Genomic DNA, 24,419 nt, shown 5'->3' with positions numbered 1-24,419 from the left:
CCTCACAGCCAGGATCTTAACTCCTCCTCTAGGGCCTTTCTGTAGAGAACGCTGATGGCGGTTCCCCTAATGTCATAAGCAAGGGGCACAGGACCTCCCCTGCCAGCAGCCTCAGTGTCAGGAACCCTACCTGCTTCAGAAGTCTCTTCCTACAGTCATTTGCAAGAGAGAAATACTAGTGGGAAGCACCAGAAGCTTACTTAATAAGGGGACATGTGCTATCAAACTGATTTTCTTCTGGAGAATGAAATCATGGGAGAGACTGACCTGGGCATGGGGGCAAACAAACCTGGGTTCAAATTTTAACTCCTCCACTTACTAGCGGTAGGATGGTCATCACTGGGTGGCTGCCCAGTCACACCACCTCCCCCAGGAACTAAGGGCTCAATGACCCTGGCCAGAGCTGACAGAACCTGGGGAGAAACAGCTGGCCAATCCCCTTCACAGACTAACAGCCAGCCAGTGGCAAAGCCCTCTTTTTCACTGTATGTACTGTTCTTGTTTTGAACTGGGGATTCCAGTACAAACCCAAGCTTTATCTGCTCCTGAATCCAGATTCAGAAATGTCTAAAAACTTCACATATACCTGTTAAGCACTTGACCATCAGGTCCCACTCCTAGAACACACAGTGACTGACAGAGCTCCCAGACATGGGTCTGCTGGACCTCAGGCCTGTTCCCAGCACCGTTCAAGCCAGAAGGCCTGTCACTGTGCCACTAGGGTCCCCAGGACTCTTGACACCTGCTCCTACTGAGGCCTGCTTGTTTCGGATTTTCTCAGGAATCTAGAAATAAGCTCCATAGCCCTCCAGTAAATCCCTATTTATTGCCGGTGCTATCACAACCTTAACTGATGTACTGTGTGATCTTGGGCCAAGCATATTAGCTTGTGTGAGTGTAGACAGGCTGTGAAGTGGTGTAGACAAAGCACCCAACACAAGGTTGGCCCTAAGCAGAACCACCATAAAGAAGAACCACGCTCCCTGACTCATCAGACGCAGGTCAGAAGGGCAACCGGAGTGGAGGGAGCATGGTGAGAGATGCAGAATGGCCAAGCTGAAGGGACGGGCAACAGAGAGGGTGGACTCCTGAGACCAGCTTTACTCAGTGCCCACTTCTGCTCCAGACCACTGTCCCTGAGCCCCATCCCTGCATTCCACACCCCAACACATGCCCCAACATGATCTATTCTGATGATTTCAGAAGGCCCCGATCACGGGGTATCGGTGCTCCTCAGCACGCTGTCCTGTGGGCAGCTACTTCCTTTAAATGCCCTGACTGAAGATGATGACTATGAGGGCACGGTAGGAGAATCATGGTCCCCACAAAGGTATTCACCTCTTAATTCCCAGAATCTTGGATGTGACAAAATCAAAGAATGCAGAAGGATTTAAGGTTGTTAATCAGATGATAAGGGAGATCACCTTGGATTATCCAGTTGGACCCGATACAGTCACATGACTCTTAAAAACAAGAGAGGGACCCAAAGAGTTGCTACAGATGTGATGTAAGGACTCAACCCACCACTGCTGGCCTTGAGATGGAGGACAGTGTCACAAGCCAAGGAACTAGCAGACTTTGGAAGCTGGAAATGGCCCTCAGTTTACAGCCAACAAGAATACAGGAGGCTCAGTCCTACAGCCATAAGGAACTGGGTTCTCTCAACAACCCAAAAGAACAAGGAAGCAGATTCTCCCCTAGAGTCTCCAGAAAGGAGCACAGCCCTGCCCACACTTTGATTTTCACTTGGTAAGACCCATGTCACACTTCTGATTCCAACTGTAAGAAAATAAACGTGTATTGCTTTAGGTCCCAAAGCCTGTGGTGGTGTGTGACATTAGCAACCGAAATGAATACAGCTGGTCCTGACTCACCGTGCAGGCCTGTGCACACTGCCCCCTATGCACGATCATGTTTAATCTCCACGACAAAAATGGTAGTAGCAGCTCCTGTCATCAGCTCCATCTTACAGAACGGGAGGAGAAAAGCTCTGTCCCTTTCCCAAGGTCACACATCCCCTGAGTGGGGAGTAGGGACTGGATTCCAAACTGATCAGACTTCAGAAGCTGTCTGCAAGCCACCGTGTAATTGTGCCTCCCCAAGGACCAGGTCCATACAGAGCCACAAAAAAGCTGTCGGTTCCCTAAAGCATATGCGTACATACATAAACACACACACACACACACACACACACACACACACACACACACATGCACACACAGAGTAGAGACATCCTGGCCATCCTTTGCTTCTCCATGGTTGTGCTGACTGGCCCCAAGTACCTTTTGTATAGGAATGTCTTGCTATGTGGTCTGGTTATGTGATTGTTCAGAACTTTTTGGTTTAGGTTCTGGCAAACTTGACATAAACTAGCAGCTCCAACAGGAACCAGCACCACAACAAATGTGGTCGTGCCACTTAAGAAAGGGTTAAGCCAAAATCCACTTCCCTGACCCCCCCTCCCATGGGAGAGCTTAGCCACTGGCTTCCACAGGTCTTCTTAAAAATCCCTTTTTAAGAAGCCAAGCAAACCATGCATAAATCTAAAATTAAAATCTTTGCTTAATGCAGGGGGGAAATAAAAGAGTCTTTAAGGGTGGTGTGGTTTCTTTTACTATCTGAGGAAGATCAAGATGACAAACATCACAAAAATCATGATCTGACACAAAGGAGGCACAATCTCTAACATTTCTTTGCCACTAATTCTCAGAATTCTGAAATGGATTAGCAATTATTATAATAAACCAGGGTTTTTCAGAGTGTTACCTACTGACTTGCAAAAGGGGTTTCACCCTATGTTAATTCCTCAATGACTTTTTGTTTTTCATATTTGGTGTCATTTCCTCCTTTTGCAGAGAGCAGTCATGACACAGCAAACATGACCCTGGGAGGGACCTTCATTTCCTATGAAGACTCATACTTTGGCCCCACCAGATCACTGTCATTGGTCTCCAAAGGAAACGTCTCTTTATTTAAAGAAGTAAATCTGCCAATTTTGTGAAATGTGGGCAATCCTGGGCATGAAGAAACTTTGTGAGTCCAGCAAATAACAAATTAGGAAAAAGTTCCTGAAAGAGTGTTACAGTTTTTCCATGAGGCCCCTGCTGCAACGTCAGCAGGGAACCGTGGGAGCATCAGAAGAAGTGACATTTGCACTTACGTGCTTCTTGGGATTCCTGAAGTAAAGAGAGAAATCAGTCTGACTTGTGATCATACACCTCCAGGCCAGGAAGAAAGGAGAAAGTAGATATGAAGTATGTCCCATGTCTACAGAGGCTGTAAAAAGACCAGCCGTCACCAGAGTTTGTCACTCTGCTCTGCCTATCACACGTACCCTCTTACTTATTCACAGCAGTGCTGTAAGCCCCCAATATGCAGATGGAGAAAGAGAGGCCCAGACAGAGTTAGTGAACCCTGAGGTCTAGATTTGAAGCCAAGAGCCAGATATAATCACACGTTAGGTGCTGTTAGGATCCTTGTCACTGATTACCAAGGGTCACTCGCATTGACATGGTAGACACGAGGTTGAAAACCATACTGTCATTGCCCCAAAGGAAACAAGTTTGAGGAAGGTGGATGTAGGGAACAGCTGCCACTGAGAGGGCTTCCTACTTGAGAAGTAAGAGACAGCCAGCCACCGGTTCACCCCAGGTAGGCTGAGCAGATGAGGCAGACAGGGTCTCATAGGCCATCTAGGGACCAGAAGAAGGAAAATACGAGAAGCCGAAAGAGGAACTGATGGTGCTGAGGGCTTCCAACAAGGGGCTGGGTGAGCTCTGCTGGGTGAGCAGACAAGGGCCACACCTGCACACAGCCATCTCCCAAATAAGCAGGCCTTCCTCTGGCACAGGATCCTATTTACCTTCTGAGTATGAGGGGCCTGGTATCCAGAGCAGGAAAGCAGGGCACAGAGGGAAGGAGGAGGAGTGTAAGCAGAAAAGGGGAGCTGAGCCAAGCACATTCCTCCCTTACCCCCTAAGTTAGCAACTCGCAAGCAAGGAAGAGCCAGTGAGCAGTTTGGGCTCCTTTCTTTTTTTTTTTAAGTGTTTTTTTTTTTTTTTTTAAGATTTTATTTATTTGACAGACAGAGATCACAAGTAGGCAGAGAGGCAGGCAGAGAAAGAGGAAGGGAAGCAGGCTCCCTGCTGTGCAGGGAGCCTGATGCGGGGCTCAATCCCAAGACCCTGGGACCATGACCTGAGCTAAGGCAGAGGCTTAACCCACTGAGCCACCCAGGTGCCCCTGGGCTCCTTTCTTTTAAAAGCAATCTCCTTCTGGTGGCTCAGTCTGTTAAGCGTCTACCTTGGACTCAGGTCATGATCCCAGGGTCCAGGGATCGAGTCCCAACGTTGAGCAGGGAGCTTCTTCTCCCTCTCCCTGCTTCTCCCTTTGCCTGCTGTTCCTGCTGCTTGTGTTCTATCTCTCTGACAAATAAATAAATAAAATCTTTTAAAAAATTAAAAAAAAAAAGTAATCTCTCTCCCACCATCACTTATCAACTCCCTCTTTGGAAGAGGAAAGAAGTTGGGGTGCCTGGGTGGCTCAGTGGGTTAAAGCCTCTGCCTTCAGCTCGGGTCATGGTCTCAGGGTCCTGGGATCCAGCCCTGCATCGAGCTCCCTGCTCAGTGGGGAGCCTGCTTCCTCCTCTCTCTCTCTGCCTGCCTCTCTGACTACTTGTGATCTGTCAAATAAATAAATAAAAATCTTAAAAAAAAAAAAAGAAGAAGAAGAAGAAGAAGAGGAGAAGGAAAGAAGTTTCCACTTGATGAAAAAAACTGGGTGGTGGAGCTCCTGCTGTCATAGAAGAAACACAGTATCATCATTCCTCCCTTCCTGACCCACTGAGCGCTTACCACATATCAGACCAGGCACTGGGGAGAGCAAGCAGGCAGCACATGGAGACAGCCATGCAGCTGTGTGACACAGCACAGGTGCCAAATGCAAGCTGTGTGGGCATAGGAAATGTCTGACCGGGGCCAAAGCAGTCACCCAGCACCATCTCCTTACTCCCAGATCGTGGAGAAAACATAGATGAGGCAAGCCCTTGGATGAGCTGAAAAGCCACCAAGATGGTTGACTGCTGAGCTCCGTGCAGAGAGCTACTTCATTTTCAGATGACTGGCCCCACACCAGTGTCCTCCTGTACAAGAGAAGAAAAGGGCCCACACTTCAGAGACTTGCTCAGGAAAACCGGATGACCACCAGCTCAAAAGCCAAAGCCCACCTATCTGCAACTTGGCCTGATCCTCAATTAGTCTAATTCTTCCGTCCAACCATTCATTCGTTCACTGAAACATTTAGAGAGACACAGAGCACTAATTACATACAAAACTGGACTTGACTCCTTACATCTCTAGAACTACAGGATGTAATGTTCCCATGGAAATAAACTTCATTGGTGCTATTTCAAACTTACTAGTCATTAGAAGTGTTGCAGTACTTTTGTTGTTTGGTGTATGTCTCTACTTTTACCTCAGTGTGATCACATCCCAGTGACAGGATCCAAGGGAGAACGTGTGGAGCCCTGACTGGTCCCCCACAGTAAAATTGTAGAAAACCGAAGATGAAAATGTCCTGAAAGCAGCCAGAGCAGAGAAGACATAGGATTTTCAAAGGCACAACAAAGAGGCCAATGGTGACTTTTCTAATGGAAACAAGGGAATGATTTTTTAAGTGCTAGGAATGAAATAGCTTACAACTAAGAATTCTATACCCAGTGAAATATTTTTCAAAGCTCTAGACACAATAAATACACTTTCAGACCCCAAGTCCCTAAAACAGAAACCTGAGAGTGTTCATCAAAACAAAACCCACAATGAATGAAATACTGAAGGAAATTCTTCAGTGGAAGGAAAATGCTTCCCCCACAAAAAGGGGAAAAAAAAAAAAAAAACAGAAACAAAAAAGAGCAAGGAAAAAGGCATCCATGTGGGTAAATGTAAACAAACGCCTGAGGTGACATCCACAAAAATGGATAAGTCAGAAACCTGAAAGTTTGCCCCTCCGTAAAAGCAACCAAAAAACTGGCAAAATTTCTCAAAATTAACTTTTTCAGAACTCTGAAAATTAACCAAAGGCTTACCATAATCCAGGAAGCTTTTGGTCAAGAAAATCAACTAAATCTTATGAAGAAAAGAAATAAAAGGTATCCTACTGGAAAATAAGGAAAACTATCTCTATCTGCAGGTGACATGATCTTATATAAATCTTAAAGAATCAACAAAATCTACTAAAGCTAATGAACAAGTTCAGCAAAGTTATAAGATACACAGTTGATACTCAAAAATCAGTTGTATTTTTATATACTAATGAACAATTCAAAAATGAAATTAAGAAAATAATCCCATTTACAATCATATTAAAAAGAAAAAAACAAAAAAGCATAAAACTTGAACCTGGAAAACCATAATACTTTCTTGGACAAAATTAAAGATCTAAATTATAGAAAGATATCCCACGTTCATGGATCTTAAGACCTAATGTTGTTAACACGGCAATGCTCCCCAAGTTCATTTACAGATTCAATGTGATTCCTATTAAAATTCCAACTGCTTTTTTCCAGAAATAGACTAACGGATCCTCAAATTCATTGGGAATTACAAAAAGACCCTAAGTAGCCAACACAATCTTAAAAAAGAAGGACAAGTTTGGAAGGCTCACACTTCCAAATTTCAAAATCTACATAACCCTGCAAAAAGATACAATAATCAAGATAGTGTGGTACTGGTACAGGAACAGGCATACACACAGAATGATCAATGGACTAGAATTGAGATTCCAGAAATAAACTCAACAATTCCAATAGCATTGTAAACCCAAATGAGAAAGGTAAAACAATAAAATTTCTATAAGATTGCACAAAAAATTAAAAGCAAACCACACAGCAGGAGAAAGTAGCTGTAACAAATATATCTGACAAAGGACTCCTATTAAGGAAATATGAAGAAAATCTTACAATCAGATAAAGACTAACAACCGAACTTAAAAATTAAGCAAATAATGTAAACAGACACTTCACAAAAGGTAGTATCCAAATGGCCAATACATGTGTAAAAAGGCACAAAATCCAAGTTTTAATCGTCAGAGAAATGCAAATTGAAGCCACAATGAGATATCTCTACATCCAGTCCAAAAGTAAACTAGTAGTACCAAGTTTTGGTGAGGACATTCTCCAAAGGAAAGCTCATATACTGCTAGTGGGGATATAATTTGCTCAACCATCTGAACAACCATTAGGCAATATTCACTGACGCTGAAAGGAAAGCACAACTTGTGGCCCATCAGTTCCAGTCTTTGACACATACCCAACAGAGATGCCTACATATATTCACCAAAAGATCTGCTCATGGCACCATTATTCATGATAGCCCAAAACAGAAAAGAGCGCAGGTAACCTTTGAAGGAGAATGAATGGATGAGTATACAGTGGCACTCTAGATAGCAACAGGAAAGACAGAACTGCCCCTGTTGACAACACAGAGGAATCTCACTAAGCATTAAGCAAAAGAAGCTAAGCTCAAAAGACCACATACTGCACATTTCCAGTTATCCAGAAGGTAATGAAACAGGCAACACAAATCTGTTGTGAGGGAAGTTGGGAGGAGGTAATGTTTGGGAGGAGACATGAAGGAAGCACGCTGGGTGCCGGTAAGGCTCAACGTCTCTCTCCAGGTGCGGGGCTGTGGCCCCTGTAGCAGTTTTGCACACTGCACTCATGGTTCCCCCCCACAAGTTCTCCTTAAGCTGTAAGACTTGCCAGAAAAGCGCTGGAGAGGCCATCCAGACACCGCCGGGAGGAGGGTGAGCAGAAGGCAGTGCAGGTGAGAGTGAGGCTGAGCAGAACCCGAGAGCAAAGTCAGAAGGCAAGACAGAGATTCACCTCTCATCAGCTGTGCCTGCAGGGACTTCAGGCCAGACCCACTGAGATGGGACAGCTGCTTCCCCAAGGATCAGAGACAGACCATTTAGAAGGCCTGACTCCATCTATGTGGAAAACTTTATCTCACTTGCCTCCTCCCTGTGGTTTTGAACCATATCCAACTCCTTTCTTTCTGATAGCACAAAAGGAAGGAATGTGCACACACGGAACTGACTCCAAGTGTCTCCAAGGATGACCAGGGGGAAATACTAGACAGCTTTCAGAAGGCACGTGAGCCACACCAAAATCAGCCCCCGATTCTGCAGCTGCTTGCGACGGCAACCTATTCAACAGCACTAAGGGGCACAGCTGAGTGTGGCCCATGTGTCAGGCTGTTTTCTCCACACTTTCTGTGTGTTATTAACTTGTGCAATCCCCCCAGTAAGCTTAGGATGCATGGTTACCATAACTATCCCCAATTTACAGAGGAGAATATTGAGGTACGAAAATGTACGCACCGTGCCAAGCTTCCACCACCAACTACTAGTGGACCTGGGGTCTGACCCACCTACTTCATCACTACACTCTGCCACCTCCTGATAACACAGGCCCACCCCACCCCTACAGATGCCCAAGCTCAGCTTCTGCACCACAGGGCTCATTTCTGGAGAAATGTTCCTCAGGGATTCCAAGCCAGCACATTCAACCCAAGCACAGAGGACAAAATGTATGGTCCAGAGGAAGATACTGCAGCTCTCTCTGATTCCTCCTGGGGGTGTCGTATTGCTAATAAAAGGCCTAATGTCACACTTCTTACGGAAGTGACCACAAACACAAAATTTCACCACCTATAAGTGATGCTGTTTTCAAGAGGTGCACATTGGCTTTGGAAAGTTTTATTCGGTCCCAGCCACGGTCCCAGCCACAAGCCCTGCTCTTTGTTCTATACAACTGAATTGCTACCAGCCTTAGAAGAGGGTTTTCAGGAAGAACAGCCTCAGAGTGTGGCCAGCAGGTAAGAAGAATCGTTTGTGTTGGGTTTCTCACCACTACTGCAGGGGGTACCCGCAGGACGGTGGTTCACTGGTCAGAGAGGCCACAGCCACTTGAAGCAGCTCGGAGAACATAGAACCGTCCCCTAACATCCTGTTGGGAAGCCCTCCTCCCTCCTCCTTCTCTGGAGCATTCTAGAAACGAGCTTGGCTGGGGTGGGGGGTGGGGGTCACGTGAGCATTCCTCCCAGCTTCTAAGCGCTCGTATGTGGGAACACACATGTAAAGTGGCCTGGGGATCCCCGCCTCAATCACCAGCCCCGGAACCGTTCCAAGCTGGGAGAGTCTGCATTCGGGGATAGCTGCTTCTTTTCCAAAAGAGACCTCAGTTTTACCGTTTATGGGGATTTCCAAGAGACCAGCTTTCAACAGTGGTAAAGAAATGAAAGCATAGTTTGGCACTTGTTCGACATCCTGCGCTGTGGTTGGTAATCCTATTAGTTTCTAGCACACCCTCCATTAATGCCACTCCCAAGTCACCCACAGTCACCCTTAATTTGCAACTAATGGAAACAACTTCCTCAAAATGCAGGGCCGCAAAGGGAATGGCTGCTTTTTAATGCTAAACTGCAAGTCCTCAACGGCACTGGGGCAACCAAATAAAAGGTGATAAAATGGTTGCTAAGTGTATGGGGCTGGTGATGCTACATCTGCTGTGGAGGACACTACTGTCTCCAGGATCACCTTCCCAGGGAAGGGAACATGGGTCTCCACTGTCGGTGCACATTCATAGTCCTCTCCAGATCATGTCTACAAAATTCCACATCTCAACCACCGCAATACAAAGCTATGTGTAAGTGACAATCACTGTCCAAAACAATGCAAGACGTAAAGCAAGTGTTCCGATTTCTAATACATGGTTCTATGGACCATGATACTCCATCCTGACATACACATACTGCTACGGGCTTTCCAAGCCCCTAATCTAGTTAGAGCCTGATGCCTGCATCCCGCACTGGGAGTGTTCTAGCTACCCTGCCTGACTCCTGAGCCACGAAAGGGAAGGCAAATCACATTCTTGTCTTTTCAAGTTGCTGCCCAAACCCCCTGCTCTGGTGTTGGAGACCAAGACACACATCCAGTTCTCGGGGCAACTGTGGAAACATAACCCAGAGGTATCTGCTTAGGTATCTGCTTGGACTGCCTGCCCTCAGACAGTGTTCCTGAAGGCCCTGCCCTAGAAGCAGGGCAGTGGGGGCTCTGTGCACTCTGCCTCTGCCCAGCAGCCCAGGGAGTAGAGAGACCTCCTGAGCCTATTTCCAGCATCACTGATCACAGCTAGGTGACCTCAAAGAGGTGGCTCGGCCTCTGTGAACCTCCCTTTTCTTTCTATAAACCTGGCTAGTTGGGGCACCTGGGTGGCTCAGTGGGTTAAAGCCTCTGCTTCAGCTCAGGTCATGATCCCGGGGTCCTGGGATCGAGCCCCGCATCGGGCTTTCTGCTTCAGCAGGGAGCCTGCTTCCTCCTCTCACTCTCTCTGCCTGCATCTCTCCTGCTTGTGATCTCTGTCTGTCAAATAAATTAATTAATTAATTTAAAAAAAAAAAAAAAAACCTGTCTAGGTTTTTTCCAGTCAGTTGTTAGATCAACTGACTGGATTGTTGTGTGATTTAAATAAATTAGCATAATGAGCCTCATTCAGTAATGAGCGCAGATACCACTCTTAACCTGCTAGGGAGATATGGCCAGAACCTGCCTGGGGATACTTCTGTGAACAGCCCCGCACTGGTCCAACCCTTACCCTGCACTCCCACCTGTGCTCCCAGAGTCTCCAAAACGGGATACCACAGTTCTGGTACTTATTTCTGTTCAAAAATGATGTTTCAGTTATTCTTTGTCAATAAAGATGCAGCTAATTCTTAAGCTTCAGAAAAAGAACATAAGGCCCCAAACATGCACAGATGTGCTCTCTGCTGACCCTTGGCAGCAGCCCCAGACCGCTCTGCTTTAATTTGGGAGCACCCCGTGTCCTAGGGTGCCACTTCATGGCATCTGTTGTTTCTTCCTAAGTAGACACTGGCTGTCAGCCACAGACCTCCATTTTGTCACTGGCCGTCTCTCTGCGCTGCCATCAACCTTTTGATTCTACTTTGCCCCACCTTTTAGAGAACAAAAGTTCCATTTTTCTTTTTTCTTTCTTTCTTTTTTTTTTTTTTTTTAAGAAAGGAAAGAGAAGTTAGTCAACCTAAGAGAACGGTTTTGGGGTTTTTCCCCAAATCTGATCAATATATGACACAAAATATATAAGGTCGTTAGAGTTTTCTACCAGAAGAGGGGAAAAAAAAAAAATCTAAGGACACAACTCACATAATTCTTAAAGGAGTGTTTCAAGCCCCTCTCCTGTCTTGGGTCTTCAATTGATGAAGAGGTTTACAAGTATTACTAAAGACGAAATTTCTTCAAAAAAAAAAAAAGAAGAAGAAGAAGACGACGACGACACTGAGCTTTCCCCTTTCTATTACTGCTTACCTACAGTGCCATGGATAAATCCCTCTTCCCAGAGTTGCTCTGGGACTTTATTAGTAGGTTTTTAAGCTGCTACCAACTGCCACAGCATGTGCTGCTAGGGTTACCACCGCACCAGCAGTGGGCTCGGGCCCTCCCCAGTGCAGAGACGTTAGGGCCTGCCACCTCCAGGAAGGCACTCAGATTTCCACATGGTATCAGCCAGCTTCGGCCCAGATCTTCACAGAGAGCCTGCAAGGACAACCGTTTCTGGCTGGATTCGTGTTTAATGTTGGCAAGCATGTGGATAATGTCAGGGGACAGGGGCGGGGTACCATGTTGGGAAAACATGAAATGGGGAAACAAGCCACTCAAGAGGCAAAATTAACAAAGACAATATCTTATTTTTGCAACCATCTGCACATTTAGCCTGCCTTCCTGTCGAAGTGACACAATATTGCCATCTACTAAACAGGCAGGAAACATACGCATATGTGTGAGTCTCTGCTCCTTGCCTGCCACCTTGGTCTCCACAGCAAAGCACAACACATACAAGCAGTTTGCCCTCTGTTTTCTGAGTAAGGGTTAATAAAAGTAATGACTAAAAATTCCTCTGCCAAATCTGCAAAATACAATCTCAGCCCCGAGACCAAATGGTTTCAATTCCCTGCTCCTTCTCCTCCCTCCTGCCTTCAAGATAATTCTGGCAGCCAAGCCATGCAGAGAGCAGGTTAGCAATCTTTAGTGCTCGGTCCTCCCACGGCCAACAGACAAACCTGCTCTGTTTTTCTCGGGATAACCTTGCCATGGTTCTCACTTCTGTTCTGTGTCACCTTCTCTGAATGTTTCTTTATTTTATTATCAGCTCAGGGCAAATGTCTAAATGGTTTCTTCTCGAAGAGCTGTCACTATGGCTCCCAAGTTACTATGGGACCACCCCTTATTCCTGGGCAGACAATGACCAGGACACCCAAGGCCAGCCCTGAGCCAGGCAGGGGAGGCAGTGTGCCTCTTATCCTAAAGACTGGGAGTCTCTCTCTCACGCTCCCTCTTTTTTTTTTTTTAAAGCTTTCCTTATGTCTTATACCATACCAAGCCTGGTCTTTCCGTTGGGGCATCCCTACTTGAGTCTTCAGTTGTTAATGGAGCTGACTCCCGTCCAACTCTTCCTTAGCTTGCTCTCTCTTGTTCAGTGGACTCAGCCACAACTGGATTCCAACCCAGCTCCCCAGTGACTAGAAAAGAGACCGTGGAAAAGTCTCTCAGTCTCTGAGGCTCAGTTTCCTCATCTGACAAACAAGGATAATAAAGGTGTTAATTCTTTTGAGTTGTTGCCAGGGAGAAATGAGACTGGGTGTGAAAAGTCCTGACACAGGCCTGGCATGTAGTAAATGCTCATGAAACAGTGTCACTGGCTGGGCGGCGGGGGTGGGGGCGCTTTCTCATAGAGGAGAAAACTGGAAAACAAAAGAATAAATGCCATCTGGTTGAACCCTCTTAGCTTAAAATGAGGAACCAGAGCCCAGAAATCGGACATTTGTTTCCCAAGGATACTGGGTATGCCCAGGTGTGGCAGGGGTTGGGGCCGTACCTCCTTATACCCCTACCCTCTCTGTTGACCAGGCTGTGTCAAGGCTCCTTTGCCAAAAGTCTCAGCAGTGACACTGCCCAGGTAAGGATGAAGTGAGAGAACACCTGGTATGACCTGACACATACTTTTTGTCCAAGAGATGCTTCTCATCACAACTACAATCCAACTTCCTAAGAACAAAATGTGGCAAAGTATTTTCAGAGCGCATGTCTCTTACTGAGAAACAGTGAGTGTAATCAGACAATTATAGTAACTTAACAAAGGCCATCAGGGTCAAGTCCATAGGCTACTGAGACAAGGGTACGTCACTCACAGTGCTGGACATGAGATGTTTACAGAAGGACCAAAAGCTCATGGAAACAGGTCCTTAAGTGCCCTTGCTCCCAAATCAGCAGTGAGGGCTATCTTAGTGCTGGTGATCATCTTCATCGACCTCAAATGATTTAGATTTTTTTTTATTTAGATTTTTAACCAAGACCCTCTCTCAAGACAACAAATTCCAAATATTGACCAAGTTATTTGTCCTAACTATACTTTTTTAGACCTTTCAGGAGTATGGTGGAGAAACATCAACAAGGTGGTGTTGGCGTCACCTGTACCCCAGGCCTCACCGCCACCACCTTAATCCTGCCATTTCCCGAGCTCCTGCAGTGCCGGGCGATACATAAAGCCCTCATTGGTCTTCTCTATCAAATAGGATAAAACCCTCACAGTCAGGTCCTGTACCATCCTCACCTTACCAATAAAGACTGCCAGGTCCTGGGGGCACCTGGATGGCTCAGGTGGTTAAGCGTCTGCCTTAAGCTCAGGTCATCAACCCAGGGTCCTGGGATCGAGCCCCTTGTCAGGGCTCTCTAGTCAGCGGGGAACCTAGGGGAACGGCCTCCCTTTGCCACTCCCCCTGCTTGTGCCCTCTCACTACCCCTCTATCAAATAAATATACAAAATTTTTTTAAAATGAAAATACAAGACAAAACGGCCAGATTCAGAAAGCCCAGTGCCTTGCCTGGCACATCATTAGAGCTAGAACTCTTGGCCGCATCTGCCATCCCCAGGGAGGGGCTGGAGATTGAGTCCCGTCTCATGCCAATGATTTAATCAGGTGTGCTACATAACAAAATTCTAGACCGAACCTGATACGACAATGGGTCTCAAGGAGCTTCCTGGTTGTTGAGCACATGGATGCCGTGGGAGGGCGGCGCACTCTGATTCCCCTAGGACAGACACTTCTACCCCTGCCATTGCTGTCTTCTACCTCCCCATACCCACCACCCCCTCCCCGACCTTGCTGTCCTATGCATCTCATCATCTGGCTGATCACCTGTATCCTTTACAATAAAATGGTGATTCTAAGTATAGCACTTTGCTGAGCAATGCAATGTGAGTCATTCTAGCGAATTATGGAACCAGGGAAATCCCCAAACTATATCCAAGCTGGACAGAACTGTGAACAGCCTGGTGAGCTAGGACCAACACTGGTGTCTGAAATGGTGGGCAGTCCCATGGAACTGAGCCCTTGAACTTGTAGGGTCTGCATTAATTCTGGACGTGCCCTCCAGCCTTCCTGACCCCTGGATAAAGTGCCCCCATCCTGTGCCTGAGCATCTACTTCAAGAGCTTCTCTGATCATACACCTGTCTTTTGATGCAATAATCACCACCACACACCTTCACACCGCCTCCAGCTCAGATACTTACTGGCTGTGTTCGACACGGTAGCACATGGTTAAGAGAGGGGTGTTAACTGACTAAGGTCTGTGCTGAGGGGCAAACTAACACAACTTAGAAAGACTCATCATCAATAACGTGATGGGCAAAACACACGAGAATCTCTGTTCAGCAGCATGTACGCTGACCATCACTGCTAGTATCATCATTCACAAATGTTTACTGGACTACCTTCAAGATGAGCACACATCAGTAATGGATTAGAGACACAGGAAGCCTGCTCCCATTTTGAAAGCTTAGTGCGCCCTGGACACTTCCCTTCCACCCTCACTGGTGTTACCCACACATCGGCTGATGCAGCCAGCAGGACCCTTAAATCAAGTTCCCTTTCTCTCCTAAAACTAGAGGCCAGTGGTGGGAGATTTCATGTTCTTTCCACAAATCTGTTAGGAAAACACACAGCTTTAAGACCTTTTTATTTTTTCTTTTGAAACCCAGCATGAGATTCTCTATCTTGTTCTCCCAACTCAAGACAAAAAATTCCCCATGTCCCTTATGCTCCCTCCATCTCCCCGACAAATTGAACTGAAGGTTCCTCCAACAAAAATACAGCACTGCAAGTTTACATTTCCAAATGACTTTCACACATGTAGTCCTTTCTGTTTTCCTTCCACAGCAGAAAAGCTATTGTGTTCACTCTTTTTAAATGTGAGAATACTGAAACCTCAGAAGATACAGCAAGCCCTTACTCCACTTGGGCCACAGTCATTTCCATGGATTTCCCCACTTGCTCCTTTCGACAGCCTAGGAAACCAGTGCTATCAGTGACCCAATTTACAGATGAGGAAACTGAGGTTCAAAGGAGCCAAAGAGATTCCTTGGGACCACACAGCGAGTAAGCAGCTGAGCCAAGTTTCTTACCCCCAAGAGCAAAAAGCCACCTCCATGCATTCTTGGGCATCCATCTAGGGTGTAAGTTCAGAGGGCAAGCCCCACCCTGCCTGGTTTCCTTGAGATAACACAGCAGATCTTGATCCAGTGATGTGAGGTCACCTACACATCTGTAGCAGCTTCTTCTTTCCCCTGGCACCTTCCTACTAATATTCCTCCTTATGAGGTCGACAGAGTCAAGGTCAATGGGCAGCAAGCCCATTATTTTACTCACTACTCAGACTCCTGAACTTCTCCTCCTGTATCTCAAATCTCTCTCGGCCTTCTTGCTCTATTCCTCTCCCTGACTCTCCGGATGTGATGATCACTCCTTCCCTGGCATGTCCCCATCCCTAAGGTCCAGCTCCTTCTTGGCCCTCTCCACTCAAGCTACACCACTGCCAATCTCTTCAACCACCATCTCCAGGTGGAAACTGCAAGTCTCCAGGGGTCAGGCTAAGGCCTTCAATTTGTCATGTGTTTGGCCAAATCACTGGATTCATAACATGAACCCAATAAATATTTGTTTGAGTCAGAAACCCATAAACAGGAGTAACCAGTGGTTTGACTGAGTAAGGCACTAAAACCACTAATAGCCAAATAAGAACTGTCACTATTCCAAGCAGGTGTTAAGCATTGAACATGATTTTATCTATTCAGTTCTCACCAAAATACTCAAGTAGATGCCATGATTATTCCCGTTTTGCGATTGATAGAAGGAAGATTTAGAGAGATCAGGTGGTTTTCCCGAGATGTCATAATTAGTAAATAGTACAGCCATGACTCCAGCTAGGGTCTGACTCCAACCCCATGGCTCTCTCTCCAGTAACTCAGTGTGACCTTGGTCAGTGCCTCTGCACTACCAGTCCTCAAGGTCCCCTCTATGAAAGAAGGGAACTGAAAAAAGTAAGCTCCAAACTCTTTGCAACTCAAAAATGCTGAGGGTCCTAGTGGGGACATGCATTCTGCCAAAGAAAATCAAAGAGCGGGAGATGGTGCTCATTTGGTGGGAGGGCAGGATGGCTGAAGGAATGGAAGAGGAAAGAACAAACTTCTTTCCTTAGGGATAATCATTTCTAAGCCTTCTTTTGCTTTGATTGTGAAAACCAGTATGTGGTTTTGGCCAGAGAAAACATCTGAGAGCAAGAGACCAGCTTTGAACCACAGATACAGCAGCTGGAAGGTACCCATAGTTTCCTAACTGGGCCCCAACTCCAGGCCTGGCTGAGGCCTTGAACCATGAATCCTGTTGGCCTCTGGCATCCTTTCTGGAGCTCCTCCTGCCCTGCCTAAAGCTTCTTCTTTCCCTGACTTCCCAGCCAGCCTGTGGTTCCCAGGAGGCATGGGGAGCACCTCTCACCTAGCACCTGCTTCTCTTTCCCCTAGATTTTGGTGCTAGAGAAGCCACATCTGCTTCCTGCAGCTCTGAGAGTGATGTGGTCCCAAAGAGCCCATGGAAGGCAAAAGGCGGACCTAGGTTTGCATTTCTCTCCAGCAGAATGTAGACCAGGGTGTCCTAAGCCCGTTGAAGCCGCTATAACAGAATACCACAGACTCGGTGGTTTAAGCAATAAAAATGTATTTCTCACAGTTTGGGAACAGATCTGGTATCTAGTAAGTATATTCTCCCTGGTTTGCAGATGGCTGTATCCTTGCCTCACATGCTAGAAAGGGAGCAAAATCGTGTTTCGGTGTCTCTTCTTAAAAGGGCACTAACCCCATTCGCGAGGGCCCCACTCTCATGACCTAATCATCTTCCACAGGCCCCACCCCTTCATACCACAACATTGTGAGTTTAGGCTTCACCGCAAGCACAAACATCCAGTCCACAGCGAGGGGCAATCAGGTAACCGTTAGTGTCTACAGCCCTGACACTCAGCTTCTGAGTCTACCCAAAATCTGCCAGAGAAGGTGGAACGGACAGGACAAACCAGGAACCTCTTCGGACCTCAGCCCTGATGGGAGCGAATCACAGACCCTCCCCGGACTGGCGACGAGGCCAGGGAGGCGTCAGAGAACTGCGTGCCCGCAGCAACCCCAGAAGGTCACCCCTGCCACATCTCAGGTCTGGATCCATCCGCTAAAAAGCAAGGATACCGTAGGCGGTACTAAGGCCAAGGACACCAAAGGGACACTTCCACAAATACTACTCACCGGTAGGGTAAACAGGAACTGGCTTCTCAGGAGCATCGGTGCCTTTGAGCACAGCCCGGGCAACAAGCAGGGCTGGAGACTCCAATCTCCTCCACCCGCCTCTACGGCTGAGTCATCTTAGGGAGTGGGCAGAGGGGGGCGGGGTGTCCCCAAAAGATTTGCTCCAAGAGTCATTATGAAGATTCAGTGAAGGAATCCACCTACAGCGTGGCACACAGCAGCTCTCATCCTCACTATTACAACAGTTCAGAGGGCGACGAGAAAGCAGAGCACAGTTGCCATTTGTAACGCCGCATGTGCGCATGCTCATAATTAACAAGCTGGGCGCATGCGCACACTGAGCGCCCTCCCAGCGCTGTCTCCCTCTGCGGGGCCTCGCAAGTACGTCCTCACGCTTCGCATCAACGTCTGTGGTCACTGCTTTCGTGAAAGCCAAGTGCTCAGCAGGAGGGGCCGGGCGGAACACAACCGCCACTCCCCAGGCCCCGATTTGCAGGCAGGACATAATCCATCTCGTTCTTTCCATCAACGTCCTAAGGACTGAACTTGCGATCTTCCCTAAGGAACGATGGCCAAACAGTACCCAGACCCAAGTGCCCCCTTCAAGACCATGCCTCCCATTCTTGCCTATTTCCTTAGGCTGTATTTCTCTGCTTACAGGAAGTGGGAACTCACCCAGAAATTTACCTTTAGAGATGATTTGCCTTGAGGTCTGGATTTTCCGCTCTGATTTTTAATTGAGAACGCGCTATGGCCAAGTCCTCCTTTTTAAAGGCATCTGCCCAAATTTGTGTCCCCAAAAGCTTGGCTCTTGGAAGAGCACGAGAAAAAATAAGTGAAGATTTTGGAAGAGACAGGCCAGAAGTTGACAAGCCTGTCCATGGCTCTTGGCAGGGAAAGGCAGTTTGAGGCTGCAGACCCTCCCGGCTCCTCCCCAGTCCCAACTGCAGAAGTTTTCCACTCATCTGCTCCATTCTCTGGCCTTTGAGTTTTGTTGTTGTTGTTGTTGTTGTTGTTGTTGTTGTTGTTTTTAATATTTTATTTATTTATTTGACAGAGAGAGAGAGATCACAAGTAGGCAGAGAGGCAGGCAGAGAAAGAGGGAAGCAGGCTCCCCGCTGAGCAGAGAGCACTATGTGGGGCTGGATCCCAGGACCCTGAGATCATGACCTGAGCTGAAGGCAGAGGCTTAACCCATGGAGCCACCCAGGTGCCCCTGGCCTTTGAATTTTGAGTCTGAGTATTAAACACACATGGATACACACAAATGCTGAAATACCCATCCAACCCATTTCTCTAATTTTACATGTAGTAAATAGGTGACTGGGGCAGGAGCAATTGGCATTGGTGATGGTTAAAATACATGTGCTCCCACCACACCGCCAGTGGTCTGAACACTAATTGCTTTCTGCCCTTGGGAAAGGGGCCTTGAAATCCACCCTTCAAAACCTTCTCGGACCAGGATTCCTCCTCAACAGATTCTTAAATGTTTGCTAGTTGGAAAACCAGATCTCCACCAACCAAATCCTCTCTAGACAGAGGTTATCTAACATGCATTCCGTACCTTCACTTGGAGATGAGAAATCCTTCATTGGATTCAACTAGGAGGTCAGATACTATTCCCAAATGTGCACAATACTATATATATTTTTTAAAGCTGTAGGTGGTCAACATCTTAAAATCAGACGTTTTTGTACTTTATAAATTCTGATTCTAACTTTTGCAGAGAATCTGGCAACAATAGACTCTCATTTTCCTGTGGCAAAGACTAGCTGGAGCTAAGTCCTGTCCTCTTCCCACCATCACCCAATGTGACCCTGCTCTCTAATGATAAATCTGCTGTTTCTGTGTGCCATAATTTAAATTTGTTTTTGAAGTCCAGGATTCTTCAAGTGGGATTTTGTGAGAAATCCTATTTGCAAAGCAAATAATGAGGGTACCTAAAATGGACGCACGAGTGGAAAAGGATGGGCCCACAGCCCCATGTGCTTAATGCCCTTCTTATTCCCATTTATGCTCCACCCTTAGAGGTTCATCAGAGTCTGAGGGTTTTGCAGGTGCAATCTGGAAACCTTGGCTATGAAGTCTTATCCAAGTGGGGGGTGAGGGTGGTGACAGATTGCTAGTGATGGTGGTGCCGTTGATGGTGGTGGTGATGGCAGTTGTGATGAAGGTGATGGTGGTAACAATGATGGCAGTAGTGGCAGCTATGACAAATGGTGGTGGTGGAGGTGGCGATGGTGATGGTGGCTGGTGTGGGGGTAATAATGCTGATGATGGTGGTGGAGATGATGGTGGTGATGGTGGAGATAATGGTGGTAATGATGGTGGTGATGATGGTGGTGTAGATATTGGTGGTGATGGTAGTAGTGCCGGAGATGATGGTGGCGATAGTGGTAACAGTGATGATGGTGATAATGGTGATGGTGGTGGTGGTGGTGGTGATGATGGTGATGGTGGTGATGATGGTAATAGTGGTAGTGATAGAGATGATGGTGGTGATAATGGTGATGGTGGTGGTGGTGATGATGATGGTGGTGGTGGAGATGACTGGTGGTGGTGGTCATGGTAGTGATGGTAGCAATAGTTAAAGACAAGGTTGTACTGAAACAAAGGATTTATTGAAATGATATTAATTTCAGGCCCTATGGTAGGGAAAATAAGAAGGTAATTTCCTTTTTGAAAAGCATCATCTTCCAATTCTTTTGGATTTCTCAGTGGTATACATGTAGACAAAGGTACATAGTAAGTAAGTATTTAATAAATGTAACTTAGCTTGATATTTTTATCTCTTAAAGGAATTAGCTGATCCAGAAAATTCTGTTTGGCTATCCTTAAGCCCAAAAAGACACATATTGGGAGAAAGGAATAATTTCTATAAAATTTTAAAAAAAAATGGATAAAGTCTTTCAATATGAAAGAGAGCAAGGGAGTAAAGTATGCAAAACCCCTTAAAATTAGATATCAGCTCTATCCAGGAATAAAAAAAATAAGAAAGAAATAAGAAAGCTATTGTGTGTGGAGTGTTCACAGACTCTTAGCAACCTTGCACAGCATGGTGACTGGCCTCGCCACAAGGAACCGAGGCCCCCACACCAAGGTTCTGGAGCTGGGGTACTGCAACCCACAGGCCTGAGGCAGACTCCAACCAGTCTGGCTCTCGCCACAAGGTTTGAAATTAGCCAAAGGAGTCAAAGAATTTCATTTCATGGTCCTTTCTGAGCCATATTACACACAGAGGCCAGTCTCAGGTGTGGCCCTGTTGCTGCCTTGCAGGAATATGGCTCACAAGGGTTGTTTTTCCTCAGTGTTTAGAGACTTCATAGCCCAGCTTGACTTCTGCCTTCCGTTTTCAGTCTGAATGGATCGTGGCTAAGACGCCGAACCTGTAGTAAGTCATGTCGCCCTGAGAACCTGGTACCACATGATAAAGAACCAAACTTGCAGGATCTGTGTACGCAGAGCACGTGACCAGGCTGTGCAGGGTGAGTCACCCAGACCTGTTTTCAATGGTGCCCAAATCCAAATATCTTGAATCTTTCCCTACAACACCTCCAACCACCAAGTCATGTGTGTGCGCATTCTGGGGGCACACAATTATATTAAAGCACAGAACTCCCGACCCGTGAGGGTGCAGCTCTCCTCCACTATTTGATTTTTGTGACTATTTTATACAGAAAAGAAAATATCCAATATTTATTTTTCTGTTTACTTTAAGTTGATTTATCATGTGATAAAGGCAATACATACTCTGATATTTTGGAAAAATATTAAAAATTATTTTTTTAAAAATGTCTAAATCATGTCTAGGCGTACTGACCATCAGTACACAAGCACAGTGAACATTCTGGTGTTCCAGCTACTGTAGGAATGTGTGTGCAAACACGGGAGGAGGGAAATTTTTGCCTTTTAACAAAAATCCATTTTGTATCTTTTTTTAAATGTAATTTTATTTTTATGAAGATTTTATTTATTCATTTGAGAGAGAGTGAGATCACAAGCAGAGGGGAGCAGCAGAGGGAGAGGAAGAAGCAGACTCCTTACTGAGCAGGGAGCCCGACATAGGGCCTGATCCCAGGACCTGGAGATCATGACCTGAGCTAAAGGCAGGTGCTCAACTATCTGAGCCACCCAGGCACCCCTCTTTTTTTTTTTTTTTTAATTTAAAATTTAGTCACAAGCATTTTCTCAAACCATCAAATATAAAATAGCATTCATTCCTGTATTCTTTTCACCACTTTTTATAAGACACCTACTGGGTGTCAGGCACAGGCTGGGGCCCTATAGGAACAAACAGGTGGAAAGTCCTAACCTTACACATCCAGGGGTAAAATTGGATGGACTCTCACAGCAGTGGGGAGGTTAAGTCAGGAAACCGAGAACACAGAGAATCGAACTCTAAGGCGAGACTGTCCTTTCCCATAGTACTAGGCATCCTAGGCCAACGTGGCTTTCGGATGTTTCTCTTTAGCAACATTTCCTACGATACCAATAATTATTGGTGATATTTAACAGCAACATACATTCAGCCATTACATGACTATTAGGCCTTCACCATTTGCCACTCACTCAGGTACCATACAAGAGTGGCTGATACCAGGACACAGAAGCCAGACATCATTCTGGCCAGCCATGGCCTATGACAGGAGGTCCCCCTGGGTGCTCAGCCATCTTCACACCCTTCCCCATGGTTCCTGCAGTGAGGCAATCACAGCACCTGTCAGGCGATCCTGTTCATTCTCATCCAGCACTCAGACCAGGGCTTGCCTCCAGTAGACCCCAGCTGTTATTATGGGTGTGTCCTACCAGGTCCTTGTCCCTGCCTTCAGTCCTTCATCCTTGGGAGCGGCCCTGAATGTTCTTTTCACTAAGGGCTGCCTTCCCTGGGAGTCTGGGAGGGGTTCCACATAGCCTTAGCTTAAAGCTGCCCTCTGCAGGAAAGGCTCCGGCGTCACACAAGAACATCAACAGCAGGAACATCCTCAGACAGATGACAGACACACTCAGGAGACTTCCAAGACTTCTTTAGAATTTGCATTCTCAAGAAATAGAGGAGAAGATGAAGGAGCTTAAGAAAGCCCCAAATAAAACTGGTAAAAATGCAAATCCTGGGTAAGATTATATGAGATTTTTACCTTTTTCTTGGTGCTTTGCTGATTTTCATAGTTTGAAAAGTGGGTAGATATGGCTTGTATCATCAGAACATGAAACCTAAAAAAAATTATAATAAAGACCTATCAATTCAGAGTGAAGTAATATTTGTGGCAGCAAGATTTCACCTATTTTTCATTCCTGACAATTTGATCTGAAATAGGAACTGGAACCCTCATTACCTACATAGAACCAGGTGCTTGCAAAATTGCATTGGTGTAGCAAATTAAGCCACACCAGTTCAAGTTCACAAAAACATTTTCCGTCTACTGGGGGTGCCCAGTGACAGAGCTCCAGCCAAATGGGGGAAAATGGTTTTGGCTGTGTAATCACAGTGAGAACAACCACATTCTGTTTTGGTTTTTTTTTTTTTTTAAATATGTATATACGTCTTTTTCGATTCTAAATCAGCAAATGCGTATGTGAGAATGCCAGCCCGTCTGAATGTCAGCCCTTCAAGACTGAGGACAGGCCTTAGGAAAATTCATGGTGGTCGTTCTGCTCTGAAATGGAGACAAACAGAACCTTGGCCTTGGGCCTCAGTGGGTGGTTTATCTGCTGCTCCCACAGTGCCCCTTTCACCCCCAAATCTAGTCCTTCGCTTCCCTTCTCCTAAGCAGTCAGGGCTCATTGGGCAATGCCCCAAAGTGTGTTTTCCTTTTACCTGATGATGCTGAGTTAGGGAGTGGACAGGAAACAGCAGCCTCGGCAGGGTGGTGGGACCAGGGCACTGTTGCCTTGGAAATAGAGCCATCTTGTTTAAGTATCTGATAAGCCAAACAGTGTGATTAATTTGCACTAACGCAGGCTGATTTGTGAAATGCAAAATGCTCATGTGTTATTCATACAAGTAAGCAATTCACTGACTGGTTCTCACTGATGAAGCACGTGGCGCATGCAGATAGACAGGCATCCTCCCCATGGCACCCAGGGGAAACCCACGGGCAGAGGGGCAGTTCCAGGCCCCGTCTGCCAGGCTCTGAAGCAGTCACCTTCTGAGTGTCAAATGCAGCTGCAGAATACAAACAGGAAGGCAAGAAGAAATACTGTAAACCTAATGGCAACTTAATTACAGAGTAGGGGAGGAGAAAACCACCTTTGGGCTGCCTGTTTTATTTTCTGCTCTATCTCCAGGCCTCTCACAGTTCCTGGTCCAAAACATCGGCTCAATAAATATTTGGTGCATAAATGACTCACTGAATAAAATAACCTGCAGAAATAATTGATGCCTTAAAAACTATATTAAAGCACCATGCAGTTAAAAGGATAAGTGGCCACAGTTAGGACATCCAGCTAAATAGACACGGGGATCAAAAAACCACAAGCCACAGGTCCGCATCTTTATTTTAAAAATCACAGCGATGACGGGGCTCCTGGGTGGCTCAGTCGGTTAAGCCTCTGCCTTTGGCTTCGATCATGGTCCCAGAGTCCTGGCATCAAGTCCCACATCGGGGTCCCTGCTCAGTGGAGAGCCTGCTTCTCCCTCTGTCTGCCCACTGCTCAGTCTACTCTATATCTCTATCTCTCTGTCAAATAAATAAAATCTTGTAAAAAAATAAAAATAAATCATA

Source organism: Mustela erminea, chromosome 7 (genome assembly GCF_009829155.1).
Source record: "Mustela erminea isolate mMusErm1 chromosome 7, mMusErm1.Pri, whole genome shotgun sequence".
NCBI lineage: Eukaryota > Metazoa > Chordata > Mammalia > Carnivora > Mustelidae > Mustela > Mustela erminea.
The sequence above is the reverse complement of the archived record's forward strand: the minus strand, read 5'-3'. Positions refer to the sequence as shown.